Here is a 17,490-nt window from a genome sequence, read left to right on the forward strand (position 1 = left end):
AGGGACTGTTTTCACAAATTCTTCTAGTATTTCCCTATATTTTCTAAATATCATGCATATGCTCCTTTAAAGAAAATTGAATCTAATGACTTCTATTCTAGAAAATGGGAATTTGGTTCTCTATCATCCTCCCCTCCCTTTCTCCCATTCTCCCATTCTCCCAATATAGTTAGCTAACTTTCTGGTTAAATCAATATTCAGGATATACTTTATGTAAATAGCTCCTGATTGAGTCACATAAAGTATTAAGAAGATGTTTTCTGTCTTATACAGTGTTTTGTCTTTCCTAGAATTAATGATTGTCTTATTTTTGTTTGTTTTTTCCCCTGAGTGCTTTCTGTTAATTCATCTGCAAACTCTCCATCAGAGCTGTAAGGCTTCAACCAATACAGTAAAGCATGTTGGTCAATCTCTCAGCACCGTTTTTCCTGGCAAAAGTCTCTCTGGAGTCCTCAGCTCATGATCGCCAGTTTGATGCAGCTGTGGTCCTCACAGTTCCCTTTACTTCTCTCCTGAATCTTACAGTATCCTCTTTCTTGTACTATTTCCTTGTTTTGATGGAACATTTTCTCCAGTAGCTTCCTCAGAAAAGATGTATGATAAATAATATTTTTGAAACTTGACTATCTGAAAATGTCTCTATTCTTCCCTGAATTTGATTGAGAGTATTTCTATCTTGGAAATTACACTCCATCTAAATTTTGAAGGCATGGATTACACTATTGTTTTTCTAACTTTCAGGATTGTTGTTAAGAAGCCTGAGATTGTTCTTTGCATACAATGCCGCATTGGTTTATTTGTTTTCTTTTCCTTTTGGAAAGTTTTCAGTAAATTCTCTTTATACTAATTAGTCAGAAATTTCTCAATTCTGCATTAATATGGCACTTTTTTATTCATTGTGTGGAATACTTTCGAAACTCTTGGCCTTCAGTTCTGAGAAATGTTCTCATCTTCCTTATTAGTTTTTTGAAAGCTAATTTTATACCTCCATTTGCTTGTTTCCTGTTTGGAACTCCTATCTGTCAAATGTTGTGCCTCCCAAACCTAAATTGTTTCATGTTGTCTTTCTTATTCTCCATCTCTTTGTATTTTGTTCCATATTCTGGAGAGTTCCACAATTTTATCTTTCAATCAGTCTATCAATATTTTAATTTCCATGACTGTGTCTTGAATTCCCAAGAGCTTGTCCTTGTTCTCGGAGAGTTCTGCTCTTATTGACTCCTGTTTTTTATTTTATGAGTGAAGTATCGTATCTCTTGGAGAATAATTTAATATCAATATTCTCTGCATTATCTATCTCTCTAAGTTTCTTTTTCTCCTCACTGTGTATTGATTTGGACTCAGCCTTTCATGTTAGAGACTTTCCTAAAAAATAAATGCTGGGATATCCTTTCGTATTCTAGAGTGTGCTAGATTGGGTTCCCTGGAGAATAGACTGTGCAGCAAGGTTTCTCAGAATTCTCTTGGGATCAACACCTGAGGGGGAGAGAGAGAAATTGGATGGGGATATGGTTTCAATCAGGTATCAGGCAATTACATGGAAAGCTCTGGGGTTGGAATGGCTCCTCAGAGATGTACCAAATTAAGGCAAGATGGCTGTACTATTAACTTCACATCTACAGGTCCTTGGATTTGGGCTGTCCCCCAGGAAGGAGTGTGACCTTGGGCAAGGCAGTTCTCTTCATCTGGGGGCAATTCCCTGAGAGAGAGAACCAGCTATGATCCATAAACTGATACTTCCACTAATACATCCCGCAGTTGGAAGCATCATGTTAGTCCTGACGGGAGAATCAAGGTGATACGCTACATCACCCGTAATAGCAAGGCATTTAAATGCTATGGTGTGGATGAGGCTAGGCAAATGGTAGACCTCACTACAAGGTGATTGTTTCAGGAGAGGGATCACTTAGGGACAGCCTTGAACGTCAGTATCAGAGGTATTTCTCTTGGGCTGGTAAATTTTCATAGCTGAAATTGGGGAAGGAGTTGGGTGTGGCTAATGTGCTGGAAGGCCAGTGGAGGTGCTCAGTGTTCAATGTGCAGACTTACTCTTAATCCCCTTGTTTTCAGAAAGCGCTTCACCTCCACCATCCAGTGTGCCTGGTGTTCAAGTGTTGACAATGTGGTTCGACATCTTCAGAAAGTAAACGAACATGCCTGGGTGGGGGACAGGATAGTTTCCTGGCTTTATGAGGTAAGGGAGAGAATCTGGGTGTCTGACTCTTCTTAAACAGCCTTGCAATAAATTCTCCCATTTTCATTTCCATCCCCACACCACACCTCAGATGTGCCTGAGCTTTTCCATGGTTTGTCTTCTCTCTCACAAGTTTGAATTTCAAGTTTCTCTATTCTGCTGATTCAGTTTCCAAAATTTCATTGACATCTCTGGCTTTCTGCTCTTGTGGGATTTTTTTTTTAGAAATTCTTTACTTGTTTCACTGGGATTTTGGAGATGAAGAAGGGAGATAAATGGGTTGTTCAATCTTCCATGTTTGACTTTAAGTTCCAGTAATTACTTTCTAGAAGGCAGAATGTGCTCTCAAGAGGTGATGAATTCTCAGTCACTGGAGGTGTTCAAGCAGAGAATGGACAATCACTCATGAGGAATGTTGACAGGATTCCTGTCTCGGATTGGAATTAGGAGCTCGTTTCACCCAGTCCTGAGCTTTTATGGTTCCATATGATGTAGGAGAAAGAGTTTTATGTCCACAAGAGGAGATGCTGCATGAAAGTCAGAGAACAGGAGTCTGTGTATTACAACTTCCCCATTTGAGAGATAGGCTTAATAGTGGAGCCTTTTTAACTTGGCTTCTATTTACCACTCTAGTGCCAACTCACAATATTCCCCCAACACACCCTTGGATTCACTTATACTGGATTTCTGACAGTTTCTCAAATGTATCATGGTATTTCATGCCTCAATGCTTTCATACACGCTGCTGACATCTAGAGTACTCCTCTCTTTTTTCTCAAGGCTACTCCTACTAATTCTTCAAAAACTTAGCCCAAGAGTCTCCTCCTCAATGTCTTCCTTCAGTGCCTGCCTCCAGTTTTATTTAGTTCCTTTTCTTACATTGTTTTCTCAACTAGACCAATTACTTTGGACATAGGGAATATGTCATATGTACTTTTTTGCCTAACACAGTGCTTAGCAAATGGTAAAAGCTCAGTAAATCTTCACTGAATGAACGTATGAATGATGAATGGATCAGCAGAGTCTGAGAAAGTTCAAGTGACTTGACCAAGATGGGTGATCAACAAGAGTTAACTGAAAATGCAAAAAGAGTTTTAAAATTTCCATTAAAATGTTCTTTCAATCACACAAGCTTACTTATTTTTCTATCCACATATTCAGGTGTGGGATGACCAGTCTCTCTCTCTTTCCCCTCTTTTCCCTCTTTTATCTCTTTCTTTCCCTACTTCTTTCAGAAAACTCCTTTTGGTAAATTTGGAAAACACAAATATGAATTTCATTTCTCTGGCTCTAACTCCTTTTCTCTGCTATAAATCTCTAGTCTTTCTTAAATCTTCATTATTATTTATAGAAACCTGTAGGTTGTCTCACATTCACTCAAGATTAAGTTCTCTCCATTCCTATTCTTTATCTCCGATTTTCAGCACCCCAGCTCTCCTTCCTGTCAGAGAGGTCCCTTGCTTGAGCCTCATTGATTTTACAGGCGTTTCATCACTTATGACTACTGTCCTGATGGTAGGGGTTAGCGCGAGAATGCTGATGTCTCTGACAAGGCTGTGGTCTCTTGATGTTTCTCCTTGTTTTGCATTACACATTATCATATGGGTTCTAAAACCAATTGAACCCCATTGTCTTATGGAGTTTTTAAATATTACTGATCACCACCCTCCTTCCCAGAATTCAAACATAAGTCATATAAGTCCATAAGATATGCAACGGGACAAACTCAAGTGACAGAGATTTAACTGCTCCTTTTGAGAACTCAGGCTTTGTCATTGGGCATATTTGTCTGTGCAAATTTCTTTTTCTCTTAGGATGGATTATTTTCTAAGAAACTTTTCAATTCCTTACACAAATAGGCTCAAGCTGGACCTGCTCTCTAGCCAGCCAGAGATACCCAAACATGTCTGAATCCCAGCAGGGAATATAATTTAGGCTCAAGCTGAGATCATATCTCTACAAGAAGGGAAAATGAATTACATATTCCAGTTGAGTATATGTATTCATAAATGGATAGGCAAGCCAAAGTGATCAGTGGCTGTGGAATTATCTCTTCTGGGAGATTTATACTTTAAAAGTCAAACTTAGATCAACTTCCCAACACACACCCCCTGAAGTTATTTGGAAGAATAGGCCAAACGTTCTCTGTTTTCTGTGTTATTACATTTTAGATAATGCAATACTAAGAGCTAACATTTATACAGCTCTTACCTGGTGCCAGGCAGTGCTGTAAAACTTTACATGCATAAACACATTTAACCCTCACAATAAAACCTCATAATAAATCTTCATAATACAATTGTATGAGGTAAGATAAAGTTTTACACCCATTTTATAACTGATGAAACTGGGTCACAGAGAAATTAAATAACTTGTCCAAGATGGCACAGTAAGTGACCGAGCCAGGATTTGAATCACATTCTGATCCAGCTGTAGACTAAGCTCTCAAGTGCTGTGTAGCTCTGATCTTTCTTATTAATGTAAAGCAATACTCTCCGAGAAACTTTTACACAACAAAAAATATGTGACACAGCATATTGTGTCACACAATTTGTTACATGATAATGAGTGACACTGAAATGGAGTAATAGAATAACCATATCTACGACAAATAAGCACTGTTTTCTAGTTACTCTGCTAAAATGTTTTACCTATGTTTTTCAGCTAATACAACAACTCTGTTGCATTTTTGTCTCCATTTTACCAATGAGGATACTGAGACAGAGAAATTAAGTAACTTGTTCAATTTTACACAGCTAGTAGAACCAGGATTCTAACCCAGGTCTGTGAGAATCTAAGTCTAAGATCCTAACTACCTCTCAGGACTGTTTTCCATGTAAGTAAGGGAGACCCTGGGCTTGATTTGACTTTGAATTTGCAGTACACAATAGTTGCAAACGACTCACATTCCAGGACTTACAGTGCAATTAGTAGTTATGGAAACATTAACACTCTGTGGCTGCAGTGTAGGCGCCAGGCTAGCCCGGAATTCAGTACTGTAATTCACGGCTACTCATATTCATTTATAATTTAATTTAAAAAAATTATATGCTACACAGGCATTTGAAGATTTGTGAATTCATGATGGTCTGGGTTAAGCCCTCTTGAACATTACAAAACCATGTTGTACTTTTCTCCATGTTGCCTGACCTCACAAATTATGTTCGCATATTATACGTACATAATTATATTAAATAAATAACTTATAATATATATTATATAACATATATATTACATAAATATATATACACACACATACGTGAGTATGAGTATGTTGACATACCTCTGTACACAGCATATTGCTTGCTACTTTCAGGTTGCATTTTTCAAATGGTTAGAATGGTGGAAGATTCATATCTTCGTAATCAGTATTTTTTTTTTTTTTTTGCAATTTATTGCTCTGGACATCCACTGCAGAATCTGCATGTTTTTATTGTAAGAGGGAATTAGTTACTGGTGTTGGCACCATAAGTAACATCATGGTATATAGCAAGTGCTAGTTCGATCATAAAGGCACATTTGTTCTCCAGGGAGAGAAAGTGTATTTTAAATACTTATTTTGAGAGAGTAAAAATGTTAAATGACTAGACTTTGGGATAAAATTAGATTATTCCACCAGATGTCACTATTTCCCTTTTAGTAAAAATGATTTGCTATCAAATGATTTCTAAGATATTTTAAATAAATAGAAATGAAATAAACAATTTCCTTTTGTACGGGTTAGTCAACCAGCACAACACATTGTCTACAAAAAGACACATTTTGGTATTCAACGCAGTCCTGCATGTCAACTTCGATACTGGCACAGTATAGCCTTCTTAGCAAAGAGCCTGATGTGTATAGTATTGATACATATTGCAAAGAGAGGGATTCAAGCACAGTTCAATAGTCTGTTTAACTCTAAAGAAAAATGTGGGTAAACGTAATTTTCCTGTTAAAAAGTAAAGGTTTCAACTACAGTCTACAAAGCCCCACGGCCCACTTATTACTTGCTCCTTTATTCTTTGGGGGTCATTGAACCTTCCCAACTTAATTGACTCAAATATAGAAGATTAAGTTCTAAAAACGCCAGAAAACAAATTGAGTGAAGTATACAAAGTCCCTCCACCTCATCATCAGGAGCCTAAAATTTACTTATTATTATCATCTTTCTGCAGAATTATCTGCCATCCATTTCTATAACCAGATCAAATATGGAGGGCTCAACTTGATTTCACATGAGTTAAGTGTGAGGGCATTTTTTTCTCAAGCTATTTTCATTCTCATGTCATGTTTTATTTTCGTATCTAAAATGCCTTAGCCATGAGTCCTGGAGTACAGATAAACAGAGTGTTGATAAAGCATAGAATAAAACATTTAGAATAGCTTTACATTTTTTCAGAAGCCTCTCTTCTCTTTACCAGATGTGTTTGGAGATGTCTACCTGCTAACTCAACAAAAAAGTAGTTTGATGACCTGGTGTGAATGGGTGATATAGATTAATTCATTTAGCAAATATTTGTTGGGCTTTGCTACTTTTCCATTGCTTTGATAGGAAGTGAAGACTTGAAGACACAAAAGATAAGGTGCCAGGTCTCAAGGAGCTTCCAGTCTAATGAGAAAGAAAGATGAGCAAGGGGGTGTAATACACTCTTAGGGCAATGGCAGATGCATTCATATATGTAAGCACCACAGGCTGACAGATTAAAGTGAGAGGGTCTGAGTTCATATCCCAGAAGCCCTAGCTGCCAATTGAGTAAGCTGTTTTACTTATGACAGTTGACCTAATATTAGATCATAAATAAATTACCCAGTTCAGAGTATACTTAAGTAAATAAATAAATAAATAAATAAAATTTAAGGCATGTACATTATATAGCTGCACATGTAAGAGTTTTTTTCAAAGTAATGTTTTATTCAAGCAGAATAAATCATAATAATAATGTGACAGAGGTCCCTGAGGGAAAGAGAAGTGACAGAGGCCTCCAGTCACAGAATCCTCAACTACTTGGATTTTCAGGGAATATATGCAGAGATTGCATTACATGTTATTTTTCATACTACCGTTTGTGCTCTAACTTCTAATCCAGTGAATTCCATTGCCCGTATGTGCTTCTCAGAAGCTTCCGATTCTCCTTTAACCCTACATCCCTTCTTCCTGGCCTTCTTTTCTCTAGACCTCAGCCTTTTCCTCTTACTAAAAGCTATACTCCCCACAACTGTGACTTTGATATTGAATCCACTGCGTCTCCTTCTGGAGCGTGGAGGAGCTCCCATAGGACGTTTGAGTGTACTTTGTCAAAAATGATGGCTGACTCATTTCCTGAATAATTTTCTCTAACCCCTCATCTCATGGTTATGGAATCGTAGCAGAATACAGACAGCCAAAATATATGGTACATGGTTAATAAGAAAAACATAAGCAGCAATACAACCTTCATGTGAAAAACACACCCGCTCACACACTAGAGTGGGAAATACAATTCTTTGGATGCAATACTGGTGTGGATCAGAACACGTCCTAAATTAATCCTGTTTTATTTCCAGACTCGTACTGTTGAAATTTCAGAGGGCACTTATCATTGTCTTTGAATGATTTTTATGATTCTGATAGTTCGACAAAAATTCTAATGATCTTTTCTAGGTTGGTGGACCTCACTTCAGGCCTCTGTTTACTGGCCCAGCTACCTTGGTATGAACTGTGACTGTGAAAGGGTCATTCATTTCTTGACTTGGTCCTGGTACACATTCTTCCCGATAAATATCACCTGAAGCCACAGCCCCATGCACCCTGTGGGTCATCAGTACTACCATGACTGGTTTTAAATATGAACATACAACATCTATGACTTTCGTAATGAGAAAATAGTTTATAAATGCTCTTGATGTGATTTCAGTCTTCCAAATATATAGCTAATTCTTCATCATGTTTGAATACTGTGGAAATTATCTTTACTCAGTGTAATCACATTTGCTTTCCACCATTTTTCTTGCTTTGTAGATTTATAAGTAAAATTTTGTTGCTTCATTCATATATGTTTGTTCTATTTTCTTATTTTTTATATTGGAACATCTAAATTCCCTATATTTGGACATGGATTCATAACTATTTCACATTAAAGAGCCCATGTGTTGAAGGTCCCTTCCTCCAGCAAGGATTTTCTAAATTGATCTCCTCTTTTTTTTTTTAAGATTTTTTTTAATTGTGAAATTTTTGTTGTACATCATTGTTTGTCAGTCACCATATAAAGGCATCCCTCCACCCCTTGTGCCAAACCCCCTTGCCTCAATAGATGCAGAGAAAGCATTTGACAAGATACAGCATCCATTTATGATAAAAACTCTGATAAAATGGGAATAGAAGGAAAGTACCTCAACATAATAAAGACCATATATGAGAACCCCACAGCTAATATCATCCTCAATGGTGAAAAACTGAAAGCCATCCCTCTAAGAACAGGAACCAGACAAGGATGCCCACTGTCACCACTCCTATTTAACATAGTACTGGAAGTTCTAGCCAGAGCAATCAGGCAAGAGAAAGAAATAAAAGGGATCCAAATTGGAAAGGAAGAAGTGAAACTGTCACTATTTGCAGATGACATGATTTTGTATATAGAAAACCCTAAAGAATCCACCAGAAAACTTTTAGAAGTAATAAACGAATATGGTAAATTTGCAGGATACAAAATCAATATACAAAAATCAGTTGCATTTCTGTACACTAACAACAAAGTAGCAGAAAGAGAAATTAAGAATACCATCCCATTTACAATTGCAACAAAAAGAATAAAATACCTAGGAATAAACTTAACCAAAGAGGTGAAAGATCTGTACACCGAAAACTATAAAACATTGCTGAAAGAAATTGAAGAAGACACAAAGAAATGGAAAGATATTCCGTGTTCTTGGATTGGAAGAATTAACATAGTTAAGATGTCCATACTTCCTAAAGCCATCTATAGATTCAATGCAATCCCTATCAAAGTTCCAACAATGTTTTTCACAGAAATAGAACAAAGAATCTTAAAATTTATATGGAACAACAAAAGACCCAGACTAGGTAAAGGAATCCTGAGAAAAAAGCACAAAGCTGGAGGTATCACACTCCCTGATTTCAAAATATACTACAAAGCTATAGTAACCAAAACAGCATGGTACTGGCACAAAAACAGACACACAGATCAATGGAATAGAATCGAAAGCCCAGAAATAAACCCACACATCTACGGACAGCTAATCTTTGACAAAGGAGCCAAGAACATACAATGGGGAAAAGAAAGTCTCTTCAACAAATGATGTTGGGAAAACTGGACAGCCACATGCAAAAAAATGAAAGTGGACCCTTACCCTACACCATACACAAAAATTAACTCCAAATGGATTAAAGACTTGAATGTAAGACCTGAAACTGTGAAACTTCTAGAAGAAAACATAGGCAGTACGCTCTTCGACATCGGTCTTAGCAACATCTTTTCAAACACCACGTCTGACCGGGCAAGAAAAGCAATAGACAAAATAAACAAATGGGACTACATCAAACTAAAAAGCTTCTGCACTGCAAAGGAAACCATCAACAAAACGAAAAGACAACCTAACAATTGGGAGAAGATATTTGCAAACCATATACCTGATAAGGGGTTAATCTCCAAAATATGTAAAGAACTCACGCATCTCAACAACAAAAAAACTACCAACCCAATTAAAAAATGGGCAAAAGACCTGAATAGACATTTCTCCAAAGAAGATATACAGATGGCCAACAAGCACGTGAAAAGATGTTCAAAATCACTAACTATCAGGGAAATGCAAATCAAAACTACAATGAGATATCACCTCACGCCCGTCAGAATGGCTATAATTAACAAGACAGGAAACAATATGTGTTGGAGAGGATGTGGAGAGAAGGGAACTCGCATACACTGCTGGTGGGAGTGCAAACTGGTGCAGCCACTATGGAAAACAGTATGGAGATTCCTCAAAAAATCAAGGATAGAACTATCATATGATCCAGCTATTCCACTGTTGGGTATTTATCCAAAGAACTTGAAAACACCAATTTGTAAAGGTACATGCACCCCTGTGTTCATTGCAGCGTTATTCACAATAGCCAAGACTTGGAAGCAACCTAAGTTCCCATCAAGGGACGAATGGATAAAGAAGCTGTGGTATATGTACACAATGGAATACTACTCAGCCATAAGAAACGATGAAATCCAGGCATTTGTGACAACATGGATGGACATTTCGGGTATAATGCAAAGTGAAATAAGTCAGAGGGAGAAGGTCAAATACCGTATGATTTCCTTCATTAAGTAGTAGATAATAACAACAATAAACAAACACATAGGGACAGAGATTGGATTGGTGGTTACCAGAGGGGAAGGGGGGAGGGAGGAGGGTGAAAGGGATAATTCGGTACATGTGTGTGGTGATGGGTTGTAATTAGTATTTTGGTGGCGAACATGATGTAGTCCATGCAGAAATAGAAGTACAATGATGTACACCTGAAATTTTTACAATGTTATAAACCAATGTTACTGCAATAAACAAAAATATTAAAAAAAAAATAAACACTGTCATCAAGTAAAAAAAAAAAAAGATTTTTTTTAGTTGTGAAATTTTTGCTGTACATCATTGTTTGTCAGTCACCATAGAAAGGCATCCCTCCACCCCTTGTGCCCACCCTCCTTGCCCCTGGTAACCACCAAACAGTTCTATCTGTCTGTGTGTTGGTTTATCTTCCACTTATGAGTGAAATAATTCAGTGTTTTTCTTTCTCTTTATGGCTTATTTAGCTTAACATAATACCCTCCAGGTCCATCCATGTTGTTGCAAATGAGACAATTTTGTCTTTTTTATGGCTGAGTAGTGTTCCATAGTGTGTGTGTGTATATATATATATATATATATATATATATATACCACATCATCTTTATCCAATAATCAGTCGAGGGACACTTGGGTTGCTTCCATGTCTTGGCTATAGTGAATAATGCTGCGATGAACATAGGGCTGCATGAACCTCTTTGGGATTGTTGATTTCAGGTTCATTGGGTAGATACCCAGTAGTGGGATAGCTGGCTCATAAGGTATTTATATTTTTAATTTTTTGAGGAATCTCCAGACTGTTTTCCATAGAGGCTGCACCAGTTTGCATTCCCACCAGCAGTGAATTAGGGTTCCCATTTCTCCACAGCCTCTCCAGCATTTGTTGTTTTCTGTCTTGGTGATTATAGCCATTCTAACAGGTGTAAGATGATATCTTAGTGTGGTTTTGATTTGCATTTCCCTGATGATTAGTGATGTTAAGCATCTTTTCATGTGCCTATTGGCCATCTGTATATCTGGTTTGGAGAAGCGTCTGTTCATTTCCTCTGCTCATTTTTTGATCCGGTTGTCTGTTTTCTTGTTGTTCAGTTGTGTGAGTTCTTTATATATTATGGAGATTAATCCCTTGTCTGATCTCCTCTTTTTTTGGTGTGTTTTTCAAACATGAATTGTGTGACTCGATTTCAGAGTCTAGTCACACATAACTTTTTATCAGTTTCCGAAAGATGATATGATCTCCCCTCTTCTTGCCAAGCTGTTCCTTCACCCTGGAAATTTCTCCCTACTGCTTACTTTGGCTTGACTAACTCCTACTCCAAATTTAAATGTTGATTCCTTTGTTAAAGGTGTCTCTCCTCATCCTTTCTTCACCAATTTCCTCCCACAATACCAACATGCACTTGGAACCTTGAGAAAAAGTTTCTCTAGATTCTGGCCAGTTTGGCTGATTCTGTTTAGGAATCTAGTCTCTTTCTTTTCTAGTGGATGAGGCCAGAGGTGGCTCCCCAAGGGTAAAGGTAGTAGGTAGGAGCGAAAGCCCTTTTAGCATCTCCCTCCTCCAGCCTGCATCACCCAAGAGAAGGACCCTTCCAAGCCAAAAAAAGGTGATTTAGAAAAAAGACATCCACTATTATCAGAAAGATAAAATAAATTTCTAACCTGGTTATCTTAGAAACACGAGATAAATTTCTCTCAACTGGTAATTACTTCTGTTTCAAAATAACTTTTTCCTTACCTCTGCCCATTCTTGATTCTTTCTCCAGTGTATTCATCATCAAACTATTAATTCCTCTTTCTGAAATATCTCATTCCCCAAGTCAATGACTTAAAATAGTCCTCTTTCTTTTTTTCTTTACGAACATGCCATCATTTCTATTTTAATGAGTCACCTTTTTCCTTAGCAATTTTCCTGCTGAGGCTCTTCATTATCTTGGCTCCAGTCCTGGCTCAGTGCTCACAGGCCCTTGGGCACGGACTTCATCCTGGGATGACCCATCATTGCTCTCTTGGGTCACAATAATGGTTTCCTGAATCCCATGTCTCCCTCTCTCTTGGTTTACTCATTTGTTTTTGCTGCAGCACACTCTCAAGAAACTCCCTAAGAAAGAACTCATAGCAGGGAAATTTTCAGAGAACTTACGCGTCTGTAAATGTCTTCCTTCTATTGTCTACTGGTTAAGAGTCTGGTAAGTATAAAATTCTAAGCTAAAATTTACTTCTACAAAATTTAAGAAATGTTCTTTATGATTTTCTAGCATTGAAACTTGCTGTTAACATGCTGTATGTTATATGATTCTCCATTCCATTCCTTTGTAGGTGATGTTTATTCTTTCTGAAGCTTTCTAGTTACTACTCCTCTTCTGAAATTTCAAAAAGATGTGCTTTGGTAAGATCCCTTTCTCATCTGTTGTAATGGGCACTTGATGAGCCCTTTAAATCAGTAGAATAAAGTACATTCACTGTGAGAAATTTTCCTGTATAAGTGCTTTTATGAGGAATTATATTTAATGGTTAAGACTGAGAATTCTGGAGTTCTGAAGCATACCGTTTGACTTTAGGCGATTTAAAAATCCTTCTCTGTTCCTCAGTTTTCTTATCTAAAAATTGGAATAATAATATAACCTACCTCATAGAAGGCTTATGGGATTAAATAAGAGAGGATGTGTAAAGCCTCCAGAACAGTGCCAGTGATCCATTTTTATTTTAGACTGGGGTTTACACAAAATGGATTGTGTCTTGCATGGAAGATATTATAGTTCACCAAAGAGAGACTAAGCGTGATCAAAGCAAAATATCATATATAATGGGGAATTTGGTTAAGGAAATAAGAAAACTGTTGCAGTTTTTAATTTCCTGAGCTTTCTTACAAAGCACAATGGGTGAGTTAACCAATATTCACCAAATGGAGGAAGCCTAGACTTCCAAATCCAGGCTCTTTTATCAAATTATTTTATAGGGCCTAGTAAAGAAATAAGAGTTTTCATGAAATTCTGTTTTTCTGAAGCCATATGTACCCATCTGCCATTTACCACCTTGTCTTTCATAATCATTGCAGCTGGACAGAAACATTTCCTGATAGTCTCATGAAACTTTTCTATGAAAGACTCTTTTGATGCTTGGCCAAAGGGGAACCTTCATTCTGCATAAGGATTTCACACATTTTTTAGCCATGCCTGAGAAGAGAACATAAAATCTATCACTCAGGGATGTCATTTGGATTTGTGACTCTCTCTGGAGGCCAGTGTACTCATAAAACAATGAATGGATTAGAATCATCCAAATGCGGAGTTTTTCATTTATGACAGATGCAATATTGATAATATCCTTCATTTAATAAGTCATCCAAGTATAATTCAATGCAAGTTTCTAGCGTAATTTACCAGCCATATTCATCTTGCTTGACTTTTTTATAACACTGAAGAGGAGCAAGCACAACTGCATAAAAATTCCATATTGAAATCTGGAAGCACAGCTGCTTCTGCAGCAGGACTGGCTATTTCCTCTTTGAGAAGTGACACAAGTCTGGCCTCTGGCAGCAAGTCAGTTCATGCAAGCCCAGCTCTGTCTGGCTGTGAGTGATTTGTGTCCAGACAAGTAATAGTGGGGAAAGGAAGGAATTCCTTTAAAAAGCTCTATCAAGTCTCTCCTCTTTCCTTTATCACTACACAGCTCTTTCCCACTGTTTTCCCCTGTAATGGATTTCTGCCTGTTCTACGTCACTGTGATTTAGAACATAGACAGCAATGTCTGTTCTTTTTAGAGTGTGTGGATGCCTGTGAACTAATGGGCAACCTGAGAATAGCTGAGGGAAGCAGACAGCAAGAGAGCAAAGTCTCAATGACATGAATGTTCTGATTAGAGTACAAACGTAGAAATACAGGTTATTTGCAGTTATGATTATGTGATATAGAAGCAGATGAAGAAAAAATCCACGTGAAAGGCGGCATTAGACCCACTGCTCTTATTTCTGTGCCTCTAACTCTATTTAACCACCACAAACTGGCTCTGCCTTACTAGTGGAAGTGTACCCTCTAAGGTCACTAGGGTATTGTATTGGCCAAATCTATTTTTTCACAATTCAACTTGATCTTTCTGTTGCGTTTGACCTGAATAAGCCATCTTCTTTAAACCACTTCTTCCTTGGTTTCTAAGACACTATATACTTTAAAATCTACCTCTTCTAAATCCTCTATTTTTCTGAGTTTCCTTTTTCTACCCTGTTATCAGCTCTCTTTTTCTGTGGAAGACCTTATTGTGGGTATGGATGCTCAAGACCTTGTCTTTATTCCATACTCTTTTCTCACTTCATTACTACAACCTGAGAACTGACCCATGTCCTTCTCAAAGCACCCACAATCATCTCTACATGAACGATTTAAAAATCCACATGTCCACCCCTACTTTGGAAATATCTGACTCTTTCACCTCCTCAGTCCCCAAATGTAGTTAGCCACTGTGTCATGTTGGTTACTCCTCCAAAATACCTTCAGGAAGGCACAATAATGGGAGAGGTCATTTTTAAGAGGATGAGCTTGGAAGACAGCTGAGTCTTGGCTTGACTTCCAGCCTTGGCCCTTAGGAGTCGTGGGACTTTAGGCAAAGCTGCTAAACCATCTAGTTAAACACTCCAGGAAGTTTTGTGAAGATTAAATTTGATAATATCTATAAATCAATTATATCATCGTTCTTAGCCCATAATATATACTCTATAATGAGTTCTATTGGAAAGTTTTCCTGGACAATATGCTATATTCAGAAACTCAAATATCTAAATGTATACGTCTAAAACAGAATTGATGATATTTCCTTAGAACTGGCATTCTCGCTCAACTTCCCTGGTTTAGTCAATGGTATCATCTCTCCATCTCCTCACTAGAAATCTCAGTGCATTTGACTTCTCCTTATTTTGGTACTCTATATGGAATGTTTTCAATAACCATCCCTCTTCTTCAGGGCCGTTTTCCTAGCCCATGCCCACTCTGATATCACCCTGCACTATTCCATTTTTTAATTTTCCCACAAGGGTTCCAGATTTATCTTCCAATTACCAAATTTTTAACTTTGAACTTGAACTTAATTATACAGAGAATGAAAGTGTTTGATAAAATAATCTCTATGTCTTTCTAACTCTGAAATTTTACAGATTCTTATTCAAGTTTTATGATTCCATATTACTAATTACTACTTTTTTCAGAAATCTTAATGTCTACCTACTTACTGTCCTCAGAAGAAACTTCACACTAATTTTTCCAGCTTTAAAGACATTTTATGACAGGCTACACCTCAGTAAAGCAACTGCATCTTCCTTTAAGCCTCTGCCCTCCCTGTTGTCCAGCCAGAGCGGCGTCTCTGCACATGCTCCACTCCGTTGTTCACACACTTGTCCTCATTGTTAACTAGTCCTTTCTCTTCTTGCTGCCCATTCTTTAGAAACCAGATCAGGGAAAGTAAGTAACAATGTTGTGTGATAAGTAAAAGTGAGAAAATAAATTAACATTGGGCTGGATCTTCTGCAGTGGTCTTTGTGGCTTTCTTTCTCAAGAACATTCTTCTTATGAAGAGCATAATAGTTGCTGGCAGTCCTATATTTACATCCTTCAAGCTATTAAACCCCATGGAGAACCCTGATTGCCCCAGATTGGTTCATGAGCCATTTATTGCTGCTGGAGGAGGAATCTTCCAGTCCACTCTGAATGACTAGGCCTAGTGAATGTGTTCTCCAGTTGGTGGTGGGCAGTGGGTTTTGTAGCTCTAGCCAGACCATAAAGTATGTGTTACCAGAAGTGGGAAGGAATATTGCACAAACCAAAACAACTGAGGTTCACTATACTCTCTATAGGCTCAATTAACATAATATATCCCCAAATATGTGAACGTGTCTATAAATGTACTCATTCATTCATTCAATGACCATAATATAGTTTTGTCTGCCTGAGGCCAAATGTCAAGCTATTGGGAATTGTGACAGACACATCAAGCTGTCTAGTAAGTATCTATGCTCCTCTTCCATAGAGGACAATATTTGCTGAGAAGCTGCTGCCCAACTGACTATATGAGATAGCTCTTGTAAATGGAATATGAGTGGAGGTATACCACTTCCAAGCCAAACAGATATAGAAGCAGATGTGCCTTCTCTATTTTTGCCTTTTTTTCCTCCCAGCTGTACGCAGAACATCATGAGAACCTGAGAGGATGGTGGATCCAAAACATGGAAAGATTCTTTGTCCTGTATGATCATATGGAAAGTTATGTCAAACATTCTCACTGATTTGTTGTGCAAGGAAAAAATACATTTTTATTTTATTAAACCACTGAAATTTGGAGATTTATCTGTTATAGCAGCTAGTGTTACCTCAACAAAACAGCAAATACCCAAATAACTGACATCATTCAGAGAGAAAAAAGGACTGATTATATTAAATTGATCATAGCATTGATCCCCTTCTTCAGTGTATAATAGAATCTTCTTAAGGACAGAGATCTTTCCTGTATTTTTCAGTGCTGTACCCCAAATAGTAGAAGAGTGCCTAGTACATAGTAGGTGCTCAATAAATACTTACTGTTTAAAGGCATATTAGTTTTCTATTGCTACTTAACAAATTACTACAAACTACAAACTGGTGGCTTAAGCAACACACTTGTTATCTCACAGTTTCCATGGGTCAGGCATCTGGCAATGGCCACGATAGCTTGGTCCTCTGCTCAGGATCTCACAAGGCTGCATTGAAATGTTGCCTGTGGCTGAAGTTTTATCTGAGGCTCAGTGTCCTCTTCCAAACTTATGTGGCTATTGGCACACTTCATTTTCTTGCAAGAGTAGAACTCATGGTAGCTTGTTTCTTAAAGGCTAGTAGAAAAGAGAGTTTCTGAATTTTAGGCCTTCTTTCAAAAGCCTTGACTGACTATGTCAGGCCTACCCAGTAAAACCTCTCTTTTTATTAATTTACAGTTAACTGATTATGGACCTTAATTACATCTGAAATGTC

This window comes from Diceros bicornis, chromosome 21, assembly GCF_020826845.1.
Source record: "Diceros bicornis minor isolate mBicDic1 chromosome 21, mDicBic1.mat.cur, whole genome shotgun sequence".
Taxonomy (NCBI): Eukaryota; Metazoa; Chordata; class Mammalia; order Perissodactyla; family Rhinocerotidae; genus Diceros; species Diceros bicornis.